Here is a 14,171-nt window from a genome sequence, read left to right on the forward strand (position 1 = left end):
ATCAGGATTTGGAGACCTGTCTGAGATGCCTGGTGTCTGAGAAACCTACCACCTGGAGTAAGAGTCTGATTTGGGTGGAGTATGCGCACAACACATTACCCACATCAGCCACTGGTATCTCCCCGTTTCAATGTGTCCATGGATACCAACCTCCATTGTTTCCGGAGCTCGAGAAGGAGGTCACCGTACCATCAGCCCATGCTCTGGTTCGCCGCTGCCGTCGGATCTGGGCGGGAGTTCGCCATATGTTGCAGAGGAGTGCCGTTCGCATGAAGGTATTACTAAGTACTAAGTACCAGGCCGGACAACGAGTGTGGTTATCTACCAAGGATCTTCCTCTCCATGTCGCCTCCAGGAAGCTGGCTCGCCGGTTCGTTGCTCCTTCTCCCATAGCCAAAGTGGTTAACCCTGTTGCTGTCCGTTTATGTCTTCCAAAGTCCATCAAGGTCCACCCCACGTTTCATGTCAGCAAGCTTGGACTCGTATCCAAGGTGACGCTACAGTAGTTGTCTGCAGGTTGAGAATCCGGTGCTAGTGGATCGCCGGAGCTGTAGATTAACATTTGCATGCTTATTGTAGTTGTAAGGGCAATGCCTGTAGCACCATGGAGCATATGTGTGGGCTGGACCTGTATTTTACAGGAAAGGAGTGATCAGAGGGTCGAGTTGTCGATTCTTGTTCAGTTTTCATCTTCCTCACCCTCTCAGACTTTGAGTTGCGCGCGCTGCTAAAGAGACGCGCTACCATGGAAACCAAACAATGGTGTAGCTGTATTAAAGTCCGAGTGGAAACAGTCGTGAGTAAATCTGATTTACGGGAGGGTTGGCAAGTATCACACACACACACACACACACACACACACACACACACACACACACACACACACACACACTGTTCGTATTTAGTCTCCTGATTTTAAATGGGAATTAAATAATTTGAGTCTTCCCAAATCAGTGTTCTGCAGTTTGTGTGGGCCTACTGTACTGTTGCACAGGAAGATTCATAGCTAACCACACTGAAAATTATGGATTATCTCATATTGTCGTCCCCCCCCCCCCCCCCCCCCCTCTAACATCACCAGAAGTCATAATTTAAGGGGTCATTTCTCAAAAAATTATTCCGGGGGACGATCCCCCGGACCGCCCTAGTATTGTTTTGTCACCATTTCCATAGCCCCACCAAAAATATTTTCCACCAGCCGCCACTGCTAGAAACCATTATCTTTGTGAAGTCTTTTTGTACCATTAGTTGAACCTAGCGAACTTGTGAGTATCCTAGTTGATCCTAAAACCTTTTTTTATAATAAAAGGTATTTTTTGACATCAAGAAAGAATCATGCATCTGAGTCTTTGTGAGTCCTTCGTGTCAACATATACAGGCCAAATGTACATTTTTAAGAAGCAGCCGTTAACATGCTGAAATGCAATAAAACAGAGTAACAGCTTCTACTTCACCCGAGTGATGCTGATGACTCTGGGTTAAGGATGATTCTCATTATGCAGCAGAAGGAGCCAGATGAAATGTCAGATGTATTCTGCTCACTTGGTCAAACTGTAAATTGACTTGCAGAACATTACTGACTATGTTTGGCTGTTTTTACCCAGTTATCAACAGGGTTGTTAAGTGCTGACTTCTAATTTTTTTGGGGATGGGTGTGTAAGTAGTGTGCTGATTATGTAGGTCATTTACATTTCCTCCAATGTAAGAGCGACTGGCTCAGCGAACCTAGATACTTTGAGCCTCGGTATTGCTTTCAAGCTCCCCTCTGACTAATTCTGAGGAGACGTGTGAAATAAAACCTCTCTCTGAGCTGCCTCTCAGCTCTTAAGATATGTCATTGGTGCATCTGTTGGGGGGAGAAAGAAGGAGCGCCTGTGAGGATGCACATCAGGGTAAAGCTCCAGTGTGCTGACAACATGGCTCTTATCCCTCTGCATATGAATACAGTAGCGTCCTCCACATACGTCGCCCTGCCTGTCACTCACTTGTTCGCTCAGGCTCACAGCTGCCCAGAGCTGACTCCCTGAAGCATAGCGCCTCAACATCTGGCTCAACATCCTCTTCCGGGTCACATCACATTCTGCATGATTCCTGATGTGTTCAGACCTTCTCCAAGGTGGTTTCCCCAGATGGCTTTTGATTTTCCTCCAGGGGCTGGACTGTATGTTTTGGGTTGTTAGGGTGTTGATAACTTTGTGTGGGTGTGTCCTCTGGGTTATGGTGGAGTCAAAAGAAGGTGGCCATGGCCTTGTATGTGCCTATGGAGATGAGGAAAAAAAACAAAGGAGCCCCTTACTTGGATATACACTAGAGTAAATATTTATGCAACAGATTGTTTAGGTGTAATTTTAGAATTTTGCTCAAGATCTCAAGATGGACAAGTCATGTATGAGAGACCACTAATGTGCTGACCTTTCTCAACACATGTTGTATTAATCACTCTGGACTTTTGAATCGCAATATTTATATTATTATTCTTATTTTGTATTTATTTTATTAATGTTATGCTGATATGGATCTATGTATTGTAAGATCAGGAGACAACTTTTGCCATGCCAGAGGAACACATTTTTACATTAAAAAGGAACAAAACACTAACATGGTTTTATTTTATCTATACAGTATGACGAAAACCTATGAAGAGTACAATGAGCTTCTTCAGCTGGAATTACACTAATTTAACTAATTAAGCTTCTTTGCACAAGGTCAGAGAAACAACAAGTTTAATTAGGAAGGGGCAAAAATAATGAAAAGGACAATAGGGTTTTGATTTCCAAATGAAACCCAGTCAGAAAAGAGGATGTGTTTGGTTTGAACTTCTTCCGCTGAGATAATGTTAATTTGACCATCACATTAGATTAAGCCGTCACTGCTTTGCAAAAAGAAAAAGGCCCATGAATTAAAACAATGACATGGTTTTATTTGAAACCCTGACAGGAGGGAGATTATTTAAATGTTGACCTTCTGAACGCTAATTAGCTTAATGTCTTTGCGGAAGTCTGCGAAAAAAATTCAACATGTATAAAAGGAGGTAAAGTAATTAAATAAAAATGACACAATGGTTTTATCAGTACTGGAATAATTATTAAAGTCATTTATATCAAGTGGTCAAACTGCAAGACCAATACACTTGAAACAAGTTGGAAGTAAAAGTCTAGCATTCTAAATGATACGTGCAAAAAAAAGTGGCAACTAAAAATGCAGAATGACCATTGTCAGTGCATCTATTACCTGTGTTTGGTAGATTAATCTATAACAAATATCATACTTTGTTATCTGATTATAATTTATTTTATGTGAAATTCTAATCCTTAATGTCAGTAACTATTGTTTGTGAATAAATAGAATGGAGTAAGAAATAAAAAATAAATCATCACAAAGCTTAAACCGGGGTCTTTTTTCATTAACTTGACATAGGACCGATATGAAGAGGAATATTACTACACTCTATATTTTCCAATAATCCAATAGTGTGTGTGTGTGTGTGTGTGTGTGTGTGTGAGAGAGTTTTGAGGGTTTTAAATGCTGCAGTTGCTCTTGATTTATCTAATTGAGATGATCTCGCCAGTGTTGAGGGTCTGTGACTCGGACATTAAATGATTCTCTAAAGTGCATAATAAAATGCTCATTGACATACTTGGATTAGACCATGGGGCGAGATGGGTATGTAGATATATTTTTTAATAACTTTAACTTTCAATCAGAGAATTTGCTCATGCAGGTAACATCATAATTAAAGAAGTGCCACAGACCCAGAAAAATACAGAGCCTGCACACAAGCTTTTGTGTGGTTTTTCAGATCAAATGTACATTTTGATTAATCTGGCCACCATGCATCACTACATAAACCATAAAACAATATCTTATATATTTCAATATATAGTTATGACACGGTAAATGATCTCTACATGACTACTTTTATCAAACTAAGTGGATACAATTTTTTCATTTAGACTTAAGGACTGAGCAGCAGTGATACAGAGACCCCTCAGGGCGTCTGAATATTGGCACAATTATAAAGTCAATGTTTTGGGACATTCTCCCTGCTCAGAACAAGAGTTCCTTTTTTCAAGAGGTAATTGCAGTGGGAGTATTACATTGTGTCTTTATCCTATTCAGAGTGACTTTCAGGTGATTATCCAAACCCTGCTAATTCGCTGATCGATATACACACTTACTGTGATTACTAGCACACTGTATATGGAGGCCTAGTATCAACATATAATAAAAATATGGCCCTATCAGGAGTAGCAAAATATGCCTTTCAGTTTATTTAAGTGCAGCTAATTATAATCCAGTGACATAACTGTATAGGTCAATTATTCAGAAAAGGGCCATTCCGATGAAATACTTTGTTTAAGCTCTTTATTGCAGAGTATTTTACACTGTTTTAAACTTTTAGCAGTGGTGTAAAGTAATGTTTTGCTACTCTATCCCATTACAGCTAGGAGGTAGTGTACTTTCACTCAACTACATCTATTTGATACATAGTTACTTGGAAGGTTTGTATTAATGATGTCAAATATAAACACTTTAGTTTAAAGACTTTAGTTACACCTGGAGTAACACTCACATGCTTCCCTACAATAGCATTTCGTGTTATACTGTAGTCACAAAATTAATCTATTGATTCGTGTTAACCAACACGATTTCCCCACTTTTTTCATGTCACACAGAACGATTTTAAAAGCAATGTATTTCTATTGGTAGCCTAGTATGGTTCGTGCCTGCACCAAATAATAACAATACATACTAATACTAATAATAACAATACAAATGGGGCTCTGAGCCCCATTTCTTTTCCTCGTGGACGGCAAAAAAAGTCCGACATTATACAAAAAAAAAAATAGGCTAACATAGGCTAATCGTGGCTTGATATTGAGTAAGAACATGTGTTTATGAACCACACAGCTTCCGGTCTTCCAAGACCCGACTGGACAAAAATACATAAAAACTACTAGCATACCAATATAAATAGCCTACATTGCTTTTAAAATCGTTCTGTGTGACACGAATCAATAGATTAAATTAATTTCGTGACTATTATACGAAATGCCATGAGACTGGGTTGTGCTTTAAGTATATTTTGATGCTAATACTTGTTCTACTTTTACTTGAGTAACATTTTGAATGCAGGGCTTTTCCTTGTAACAGAGTATTCCTACACTTCTCATTTAACTTAAGTACAAGATCTGAGTACTTCTCTCCCTCCCACCTCTGTTGATCTCCACCCTGTTTTTCAGGTATGTATTCGAGCGGATAACAGTTTACCACAGCTGAAGACTTCTCCACGCTGCTTTCAAACTGTGAGTAAACAACGTACGCTTCACTTGGAGGCTGTCTGAAGGTGTACACAGGTCTCAGATGGACTTGGTATCACATTAAGAACGATATTCAGTAATAAGTCTCGCAACAATAGTTTGCAATGTTTTGAACAGACATCCCCATGTCAACCCTTTTTTTCTTTTTGTAGTCCTCGACAAATTTCGACAAAACCATTAGTGTGAAACTCAACTCCTAGTCACAATACCTGGCAAAATATCATGACCAGAAAATTCAAGTCGATGTGGCAATCCTTGATTTCTCAAAGGTTTTCGACACAGTCCCACATAAGCGCCTGTTGCAAAAGCTGGCCCACATGGGTATAACCGGCCCAATACTTGATTGGACCACAACCATTCTCATGCAAAGAAGCCAACAAGTAGTCGTAGAAGGGGTGAAATCAAGTACAGTTCACGTTGACTCTGGCGTCCCGCAAGGCACTGTGTTGGGTCCATTGCTTTTCCTATGCTACATTAATGACATGCCGTCACATGTAGCATCCACAGTGCGGTTATTTGCGGATGACTGCCTGCTCTAGAGGCCTATTCAAAATGGAAGTGACCAAGAAGACCGACAGGGTGACCTGACCAGACTTCAGGAATGGGCTAACACTTGGGGAATGTGCTTTAATGCTAGTAAGTGCTACGTCCTATGAACAAGCATATCAACAAACCCGGACACTAAAAACTATACTCTATGTGGCCAGGTGTTAAAAGAGGTGACCCACCAGCCTTATCTTGGGGTAGAAATTCATAATAACCTAAAGTTTGGCCAACCCATTGGCCAAATTGTAACACAGGCAAACCGTTTGCTCGGCTTCCTACGCCGGAACCTGCAACGTTGTCCCCAGAAACTGAAGGAGACAGCTTTTGTGGCCCTAGTACGCTCTAAACTAGAGTACGCCAGCTCGGTCTGGGACCCCTACACTGATAAAGACAGTGATACCCTGGAATCCGTACAAAGAAGAGGTGCAAGATTCATTTTTGGAGATTATGAATGGGACAGCAGTGTCACAGACATGCTCAAGCGGTTGAACTGGGTGGAATTGAGTGAAAGGCGGCGATTGGCTCGTTTGGTTCTCTTCTTCAAGATTGTCCATAACATCTCAGCCATTGATGCATCAATGTACCTTGAGCCAGTTAGAAGTGCAACCTGCAAAGCCAACTCTTTGAACTTCGAGCACATTTTCGCTACTAGTGACACTCTTAAATACTCTTTCTTTCCGAGAACAATCAGAGAGTGGAACTTGCTACCAGAAGAAGTTGTCATCGCAGAGTCCGTGGAGTGCTTCACACCAAGCCGATTTTGGCCGTCGATGGGCGTCAGGCCGTCGATGAGCGTCAACACGCCCTACTCAGATTGGTGTGTCCCGCACCGTCGTGTCTTTTCAACCGTGCCGACACCTTTTCGGCCAAAAAAATCACTCTGACTGGCTGTTCAGCTAGCGAATCAGTGCATGAGAAGCGAAATGGAAGTGAGGGACCCAAAGATTGAATGACGAAAACAAACTACCGCCACCTGCTGGTAAGGAGAGTTATTGCCAGGCACGCATGCGCAGTTCTTACGTGCTTCTTGGCCGTCGGCTGAAGTCTTTGCGGTGTGTTCCAGTGCGACATATGGCAAAGACGCAGAGACTCGAGGCGACACAACACTCGGGGGTCCGTCTGTGTCAGTTCATTGGTGTCAGATTGGTGTGTCCGGGCCTTAAGAGACATCATCCATCCCCCACTGAGCGTGATACCTCTGGGTTCTGCTCAGTATTAATCCAGATCCCAGATCCAGATGACAACAACTATTTACATTATTACTTCCCTGCATTCTGCCTTAATTCAACCCTTAAAATAACTAGTAGCCACATTCATGTCTAATTAGTTAATACAACATTCCAATTAATAGAGGACATGTGGCTCAAATTTGAAAATAAAAGTGAGAGTTTCTTCTTCTTTATTGCATTGATTAATATTCTTTATCCAAATTGTTTTACATGCAATGAATCTGCATGCATCTCTCTTATTTTTTCAAAACCATATTTGCATTACAAGCGTCCACAAAATCAACACAAATTCGATTATGTTTTTTATCAGACTGGAGAGGCGTCCCAGGTCTACTAATCAAGTTTTAATTTTGACTTTAATAGGATTCAATGATTTATGGATAAACGGGTCAAGGTGTTTTCATGGCATCTTAGTTAATGTATCCTATGCTGAAAGGATTAATACTATAAGCATGTTGTGCAAAATGTAACTGAGAGTCTTGTACATCTTCAGTATATTGCCTCGCCTTGTAGTACCTCCCTGAGACCTCCCTCCTCCCTCCCTTGCAGTCGGGGGGGAATATGACAGTGCATAATATTCCTGCAGATTTAGCGTTTTAATTTTTTGCAGTTTTTGTTTTCTATTTTATTCCCTCTCTGCACGAGGAGCCAGTAGCTGTTGATAGGCTGTGACTCCAATCTCTGTGTGTCATTGATGGGAAAAGAGATGGAGGAGGAAAGTGCCATGCCGAAGGGAGTGTATGTGTTGGTTTGTGTGTTGGATATGGGTGTGTGTGTGTGTGTGTGTGTGTGTGTTGAAATTGGGGGTTGCGAGTTGCTGGGGCGTAAAAAGTCCACTACTATTTGTCACCGTTGCCTGTGTGCCCGGCTGTCAGTGGCGCCCGCCTGCATGCCTCAGCAAAGGCCTCTGGGAGCCCTGCGTCTCACTGCATGCATCTGCCAGGCAGGAACCTGAACCCCTTTGGCTCGATCTGCATGGGAGTGTGTGTTTTTGCAATGGAGACTGAGAGGGTAAAAGAAGGTGAAGTTCGCCTTAAAGGTCCCATGTCATGGCCATTTCTACTGATCATAATTCCATTGTTGAGGTATACTAAAATAGATATACTGTGCAATTTTCCAAACTCACATTGGTTTCTCATACAGCATCTCTGTAAAGTATGTGTATTCACCGGTATTCACTCTCTGTCCTAAACGGCTTGTTGGAGCTCCTGCCCCCCCCCCCCCCCACTCCCTGTGAGCCCAGTGTGCTCTGATTGGTCGGGACGTTGAGAGGCTCGTTGCTGCTGCGAGGAGCAGACAGGCTTCCGTGTCGGCGATACAGCGAGAACAAGCAAAGCTCATCCTGAGCACACACAAACACTCACCACCGAAGTAAAAACAATAAGTGTGGCTTGATATTGAGTAACAAAAAGGTTTATAACGCTGTGAGCATGGGTCTGCGGAGAGCATTTCTCCGCGATCCCAACGTAGTAGCCCGAAAAACGTTTACCCATTTAAACAGTCGTGGTAAATACCTTGTTTGTTTTAAACATCATAAATACACAAATAACAATGAATACTTACAGGTTGTGTACCCGAATCTCCGGATGGTCCAAACAAAGTAGGAACAGCATCGTTCTTCAGTGCCCTACACTGTACATATCCGGCATGAATCGCTGAAAGGTTTGGGAAGCTTTGTTTCGTGAAATGCTGGCAGAGGGTGTGGCCTCTGCTGGGTATTCCCACGTCACAGTACCCAGGAAGTAAACAATGGAAAATGAGAAATCTCCAACGAGGCGTTTTGGGGCAGCATAGACTGTGTTAGAGTTTTACTCGCTACAGGGTGTACTTTGAGGGTTTTTGACTCTGCAGATTGTTTACCTGCATAAAAACCTTCATAACACACAAGGGGACGGGTAATAACCGGAAAAGCATGACATGGGACCTTTAACTATATTTCAATGACTAGAGATGTCCCGATCCAATCCGATCACGTGATCGGGAATCGGAAACGATCACGCGATTTGCAAAAGATCGGAATCGGGAGAAAAAGATCGGGGATCGGGATTTTTTTTTTTTTTTTTTAATAAAATATTTTCATTTTATTTAATGTTACAAAACAAAAATGACCATGTTCACGTCTTAAAGTCATCCTGAGGCCTTAGTTTTGGTTTAAAATTACACAACATCATGTATGTGTTGCTTCTTTTGGGCTTGTTTTCATAGACCTGGTTGCTTATTTCTCTCAAATCTGGCAACAGAGTGGGCAGGGCGCAGTGTCTAATGGTAGCAGTAAGCTAACGAGCACTGATAAGCATTATTTTGTTTTGATCCAATGCTGCACAACTGAACTGATCAAATGCTGCTGTGAAAAAAAGAAGTTATATCCATGTTGGATAGAATGGGTAGTTGGGTACTGTCATTTAAATAAAAAAATAACCTTTAGGGATAACTTGAATGCTTTTTTCATTTTTTTTCTCTTAATGCATTGTATAAAGATCGGATCGGCAAAAATCGGTATCGGCAGATTGTCAAAATCAAATGATCGGAATCGGATCGGGAGCAAAAAAAGGTGATCGGGACATCCCTATCAGCGACTCTCGATTGGCCGCTTTGACCTGCAAGACGACGTCACGTAGCCAATAGGGGAAGCTCATCTGTGAACTACTGTGGCGGACCATAGCTGTGTAAGCAAGTATAATATAATGACTGGTGTTTTTTACCATGTTGTTTTATGAGAAACAAAAAGGGAACATTTTGCACGGAACTGATGATTGAAAATCAGGTTTGTTTTTTCACAAGACTTTCATGGGGTTAATGTCAGATTTTAGAGGAAGGTTAAGCTTGCAGCAACTCTTTAGTTTGGTGCTTTCATGAGCAACCATTGTACAAGGCCATTTAAAACATGCCAAAGCTGTCTCTGTCCAACCCTGGCCTTGCAGGTTGTAGCAGGGAGAACATGGAGCAGTGTGTGTTTGTAAAAGAGGGATTTGTGGATTTGCTTTGTGTAAAACATCTCCTCCCACACACAAGCACACAAGCACACACAAGCTCCTTGGTCAATGCTTCTTGTCCACTTGATTCATCTCTTGACACACAGGTCATCATCAGCTCAACATGATAATGAATGAATTCCCCGGCATGCTGAGTAAACGGCGATCCCATGATGGGTCCAACATGTCTTAGTCAAGCTCTCTCCTGCATTTAGGTTACATAACTGAGGGTGGAAAGGACATGCATCTGTGTGTAATTGTGTCTAGTGTACGTGGGGGGGGGGGGGGGGGGGGGGTGTACAAGCACAGTTCACCATATTCACAACTGCATTCTGACTCTGACTCTTCCGAGGATTACGTAGTTGGAATCAAACAGTATCGTTTCCAAAGCCCATTACGAGTAATACTCAGTTTGCTGGTCTAGAAAAAAAAAAAGATTCTTTATCAAATCATTATACTGTGGCTTTACCATCATTGTAGCTACAATATTGATAATTTATTTGCAGAATCGTTCCATTTTTTGTTTTGTAAATCGTAAAAAGAAAGGTGAAAAAATCTTCTTTCTTCCAAGTCTTTAGTTTGTCAAAGTTACCTTTTCCAATTGGAGTTTTTTAATCAAAAACCCGAGTATATTTATTTAAAATATGTAAATCTAAATAATTTCAGTGATTAATCCATTTATTTTGTATAGATTTACTATCTTTTTTTCTTCTTTTTTTGCCCCTGGCTTATTATCAGGGTAATTTAAACACTTACTGAACTGCATTTATGATAAGTTGATGGACATATCCAACGAAAAATCGGGTTGCGTGACATTTTTCATTCAGAACCAATGGGTATTTTGCAAGGCTAAAATATATATTTATTTAAATTAAAATGCAATTAAAAAGACTTCTCTTTTTGTTTCAAAGCAAGCTGGACAGTTGTTCTGTTGATCTTGCCTCTGTGTAGCTCAGCTTGGTGTTTCCCAATGTGTCACTCTGTTCACATCCCATTATCTCACAGTCAAAGCGCCTCAAACCCACCACAGCTCCTGTGTCCTGTTTATTCTGGCTTTAATGGAGATCTAGTGATTCTTGGTCATTATCTGATGTCATGTGACTATGTGGGTGGGCAGGGAAGATCCACGCTTGCGTGTGCACACATGTGGTTTGTTTTCTCCTTCTGTCGCTTTACTAGCTGGGGGGGGATTGAAGCTGCAAGCTCTGACTGCATGCAGCGCCGCAGAGAGAGAGAGTCGTGAGTGGGAGTAATGTTGAGGGGAAAAACCCTCTGCAACGGTCTGTTAAAGTGTGTGTGTGTGTGTGAGAGAGAGAAGAGTGAATGTTTATATTTAGATCCAGTGACAGCCTTGTGTTGGGAAGCGCCGTGGAAACACGACCACAGTTTCATAAAATTCTTTTTTATTTCATTGCTGGACTCCAAATCTGTACTCTGGCTTTGAAACTGCAGGCTCCTTCCAAACAGCCGCTGCATTAGGGCCAAAACTTGTGTTTCAGTCAAACTGTTTCGGAAAGCAGCCCTAAGAGGGCCGCACAGGTGGGTCGGCCCACTGTGTTGGCCCACTGTGTTGTCCACTTTTTGTATATTTCCAGTACAGTCACTTTTGGCATTAATGCCCAGCTTTCTGCAGTAAAGAGCGATGAAGGCAGTTTGCTTCTGGGGGAGAGACAGAGGGCAGAATCTCTGAACGTTGTGATGAACTCTTGAATGGCGTTATGAGCTGATTGTCAGATCTGTAAGAAAATGTTTCACATTTTAGTGTGAAATCTAGTGCACTTAAAGAGATTAGAACTACGATTAAGTTTGTGCTCTTTGAAACAATTTAATCAAAGACACATTGGTGGTTTAGATAAACAAATATTTTCCACTGAAACTGGAGGAGCTTATAATTGTCTATTATCTATTATTTGCACCGTTTGCTTTTCAGAATACCTTTATCTGAAATTCCTTTATTAGTCCCTCATTGTGTGTTTTCATGTGATCATGCTTTTTACATCATCCAATGTAATGTTTAATGGCAAATAGCAAGGTATAATTATCATACCAATACCAGTCAAATCATGATTCTTCATTCCCATTCCATTCCACATAAAGAACAAAACAACATATAACCTTTTAATGATTTGCATACTGTTTTTTGTTGGGAAGTTAAACAGTTTAAATCCCCATTTTATATAGCTGTGAAAACATCTTCAAACAACTGTATGTCTTGAAGTTTCGCGCCCAAAAATGTACAATATAACGTAAGAAAACATCATGAAAACATTTCAATTTGGCCCAACAGTAATGTTTACTGAGACCTTGAATGCACCACAGTGTTTCTCTATGGATCCTCTGTTCACCGGTTGCTAACAGCAATGCTTTCTAGCTCTCCGTCTGCCCATTTCCGACTTATTATTTACAATAAAGCATTATCAGGAAAACATAGCGTCAGCCCCTTGTTCTGGCTTCTCTTTAAAATATAGCAGTTTATCCAACAAACTATCTGATCTACATTTTAAAACTCCTTACTTCGCCTTAGTATACTGTCGAATATTTTCATGTTCAATTTGTTCTTAGCTCTTCTCACTCAGTGCAGCATCCTCCCCCACGTTGTGCAAGAAAAGGACTTTCTAGGAGTGAACATTGCACCGAAGCATTCAGTGGACTCACACGAAGATATACTGTATGTCCACTGCGCCTCAGGGAACCGCATGTTGTCATACGTTCACATCGACATCCATGGACGGCTCGTTATGATAATTCATTGGTCCTGATATGAAAATGTGCTTCTCAGATCCCGAGGCTAAGGCTTAGCCAGCTTTCCTTGTTGTAGTTTAGTTGTATTTGTTTCTTGTCTGTAAAAAAGATCAACTGAGGACCAGTGAGTCTACTGCTATGTTTGGGTCGAGTTTGTGTGAAAGCTGTGATTAGTTCTACTAGTAGTCCACTTTATAAATCTTGTCCTTGGGTTTTAACGAGTTACAATTAAATCTGCTACATTTGTTGATTTGAGAGTTTAAGAGGATTCAAACATTCAATTAAAAGGACAAATCTCAAGTTTACAAATAATACTTCCTGTCATCATTTTGCACAAGATTTAAATTAAAGAGGCATTTGTGGAAATGATTTGCTTTTGAAATTAAAAGGAGCTGCCAGCTGACTGCACTTCAACATTATTGCATTACTACAGTATCCTTCAACTCACTGAGGAAACCTGTGATCATCCAAAAACACACATTTGCATACACACAATTTCAAACAGACAAACCTATTATCCAGATGCCACACAAACAATCACATGCACTTTACCTCCACAGTTGAGCAGGAGCCTCCCTCAAAGAGCGTGAGACTGCCATTTGGAACGAATGGACGGTAGAAGCTAACTAATGATGTCTGTTTATTTTTCTCTTAGCCTGGGTTTTCAGATGTAGGTCACAGGGTGATTCATTGCAGAATCATCCTTGCAAAAATATGAAAACGACAACAAGACGTTAAGTGTGTTGGAGCTGCATCAGCCAGTGAGATGCCTCCTTCCATCCCTGTCTCTCTCTCCGTATTTCCCTCTGTCTCTCTTGGTCATTTTCATTCTGTTTGCAGCTCAACGCGCTCACCATTTGTCCACACGACTCCACGCAGTCAGCCTATCTGCGTTGACAAGGAGGATCTTGCCAGACGCTCATTTGGAAATAGGTTAGGGCTGCATCAGTGACTCAATTGAGATGCATCTGAGGATGTTAGCCTTGCTCTGGGCCGAGGCAGTTGTGTGTGACACGGCTGCAGCTTGGATCAGAACAGAGAAGGTTTTCCATTCGTTCAGACGTGCTCATTAATGTCAACCCAACTCGATAGCGAGGACAATTTGTAGTACTGTTTTCTACGCACTTTGTTCCCTGGTGCACGCGCTGTCAAACAAGTATTTGTATTCAAAGTAGTTGTGACAGCTGAACTTTCTCCAACAGTGACATTAGATGAGTGTTTAACGCACTCAGGTGGTGTGGTATTGACACATCTTACTATCTGAAAATATTTGGTGCTGATTCATCGTTTGTAGACTTTTTACTGTGACTCCGTAAAACCTTGTTTCCTCTGTTCTTACATGATACAGTACGTTGTCGGCC

Source organism: Notothenia rossii, assembly GCF_949606895.1.
Source record: "Notothenia rossii genome assembly, chromosome: 2".
Lineage (NCBI taxonomy): Eukaryota > Metazoa > Chordata > Actinopteri > Perciformes > Nototheniidae > Notothenia > Notothenia rossii.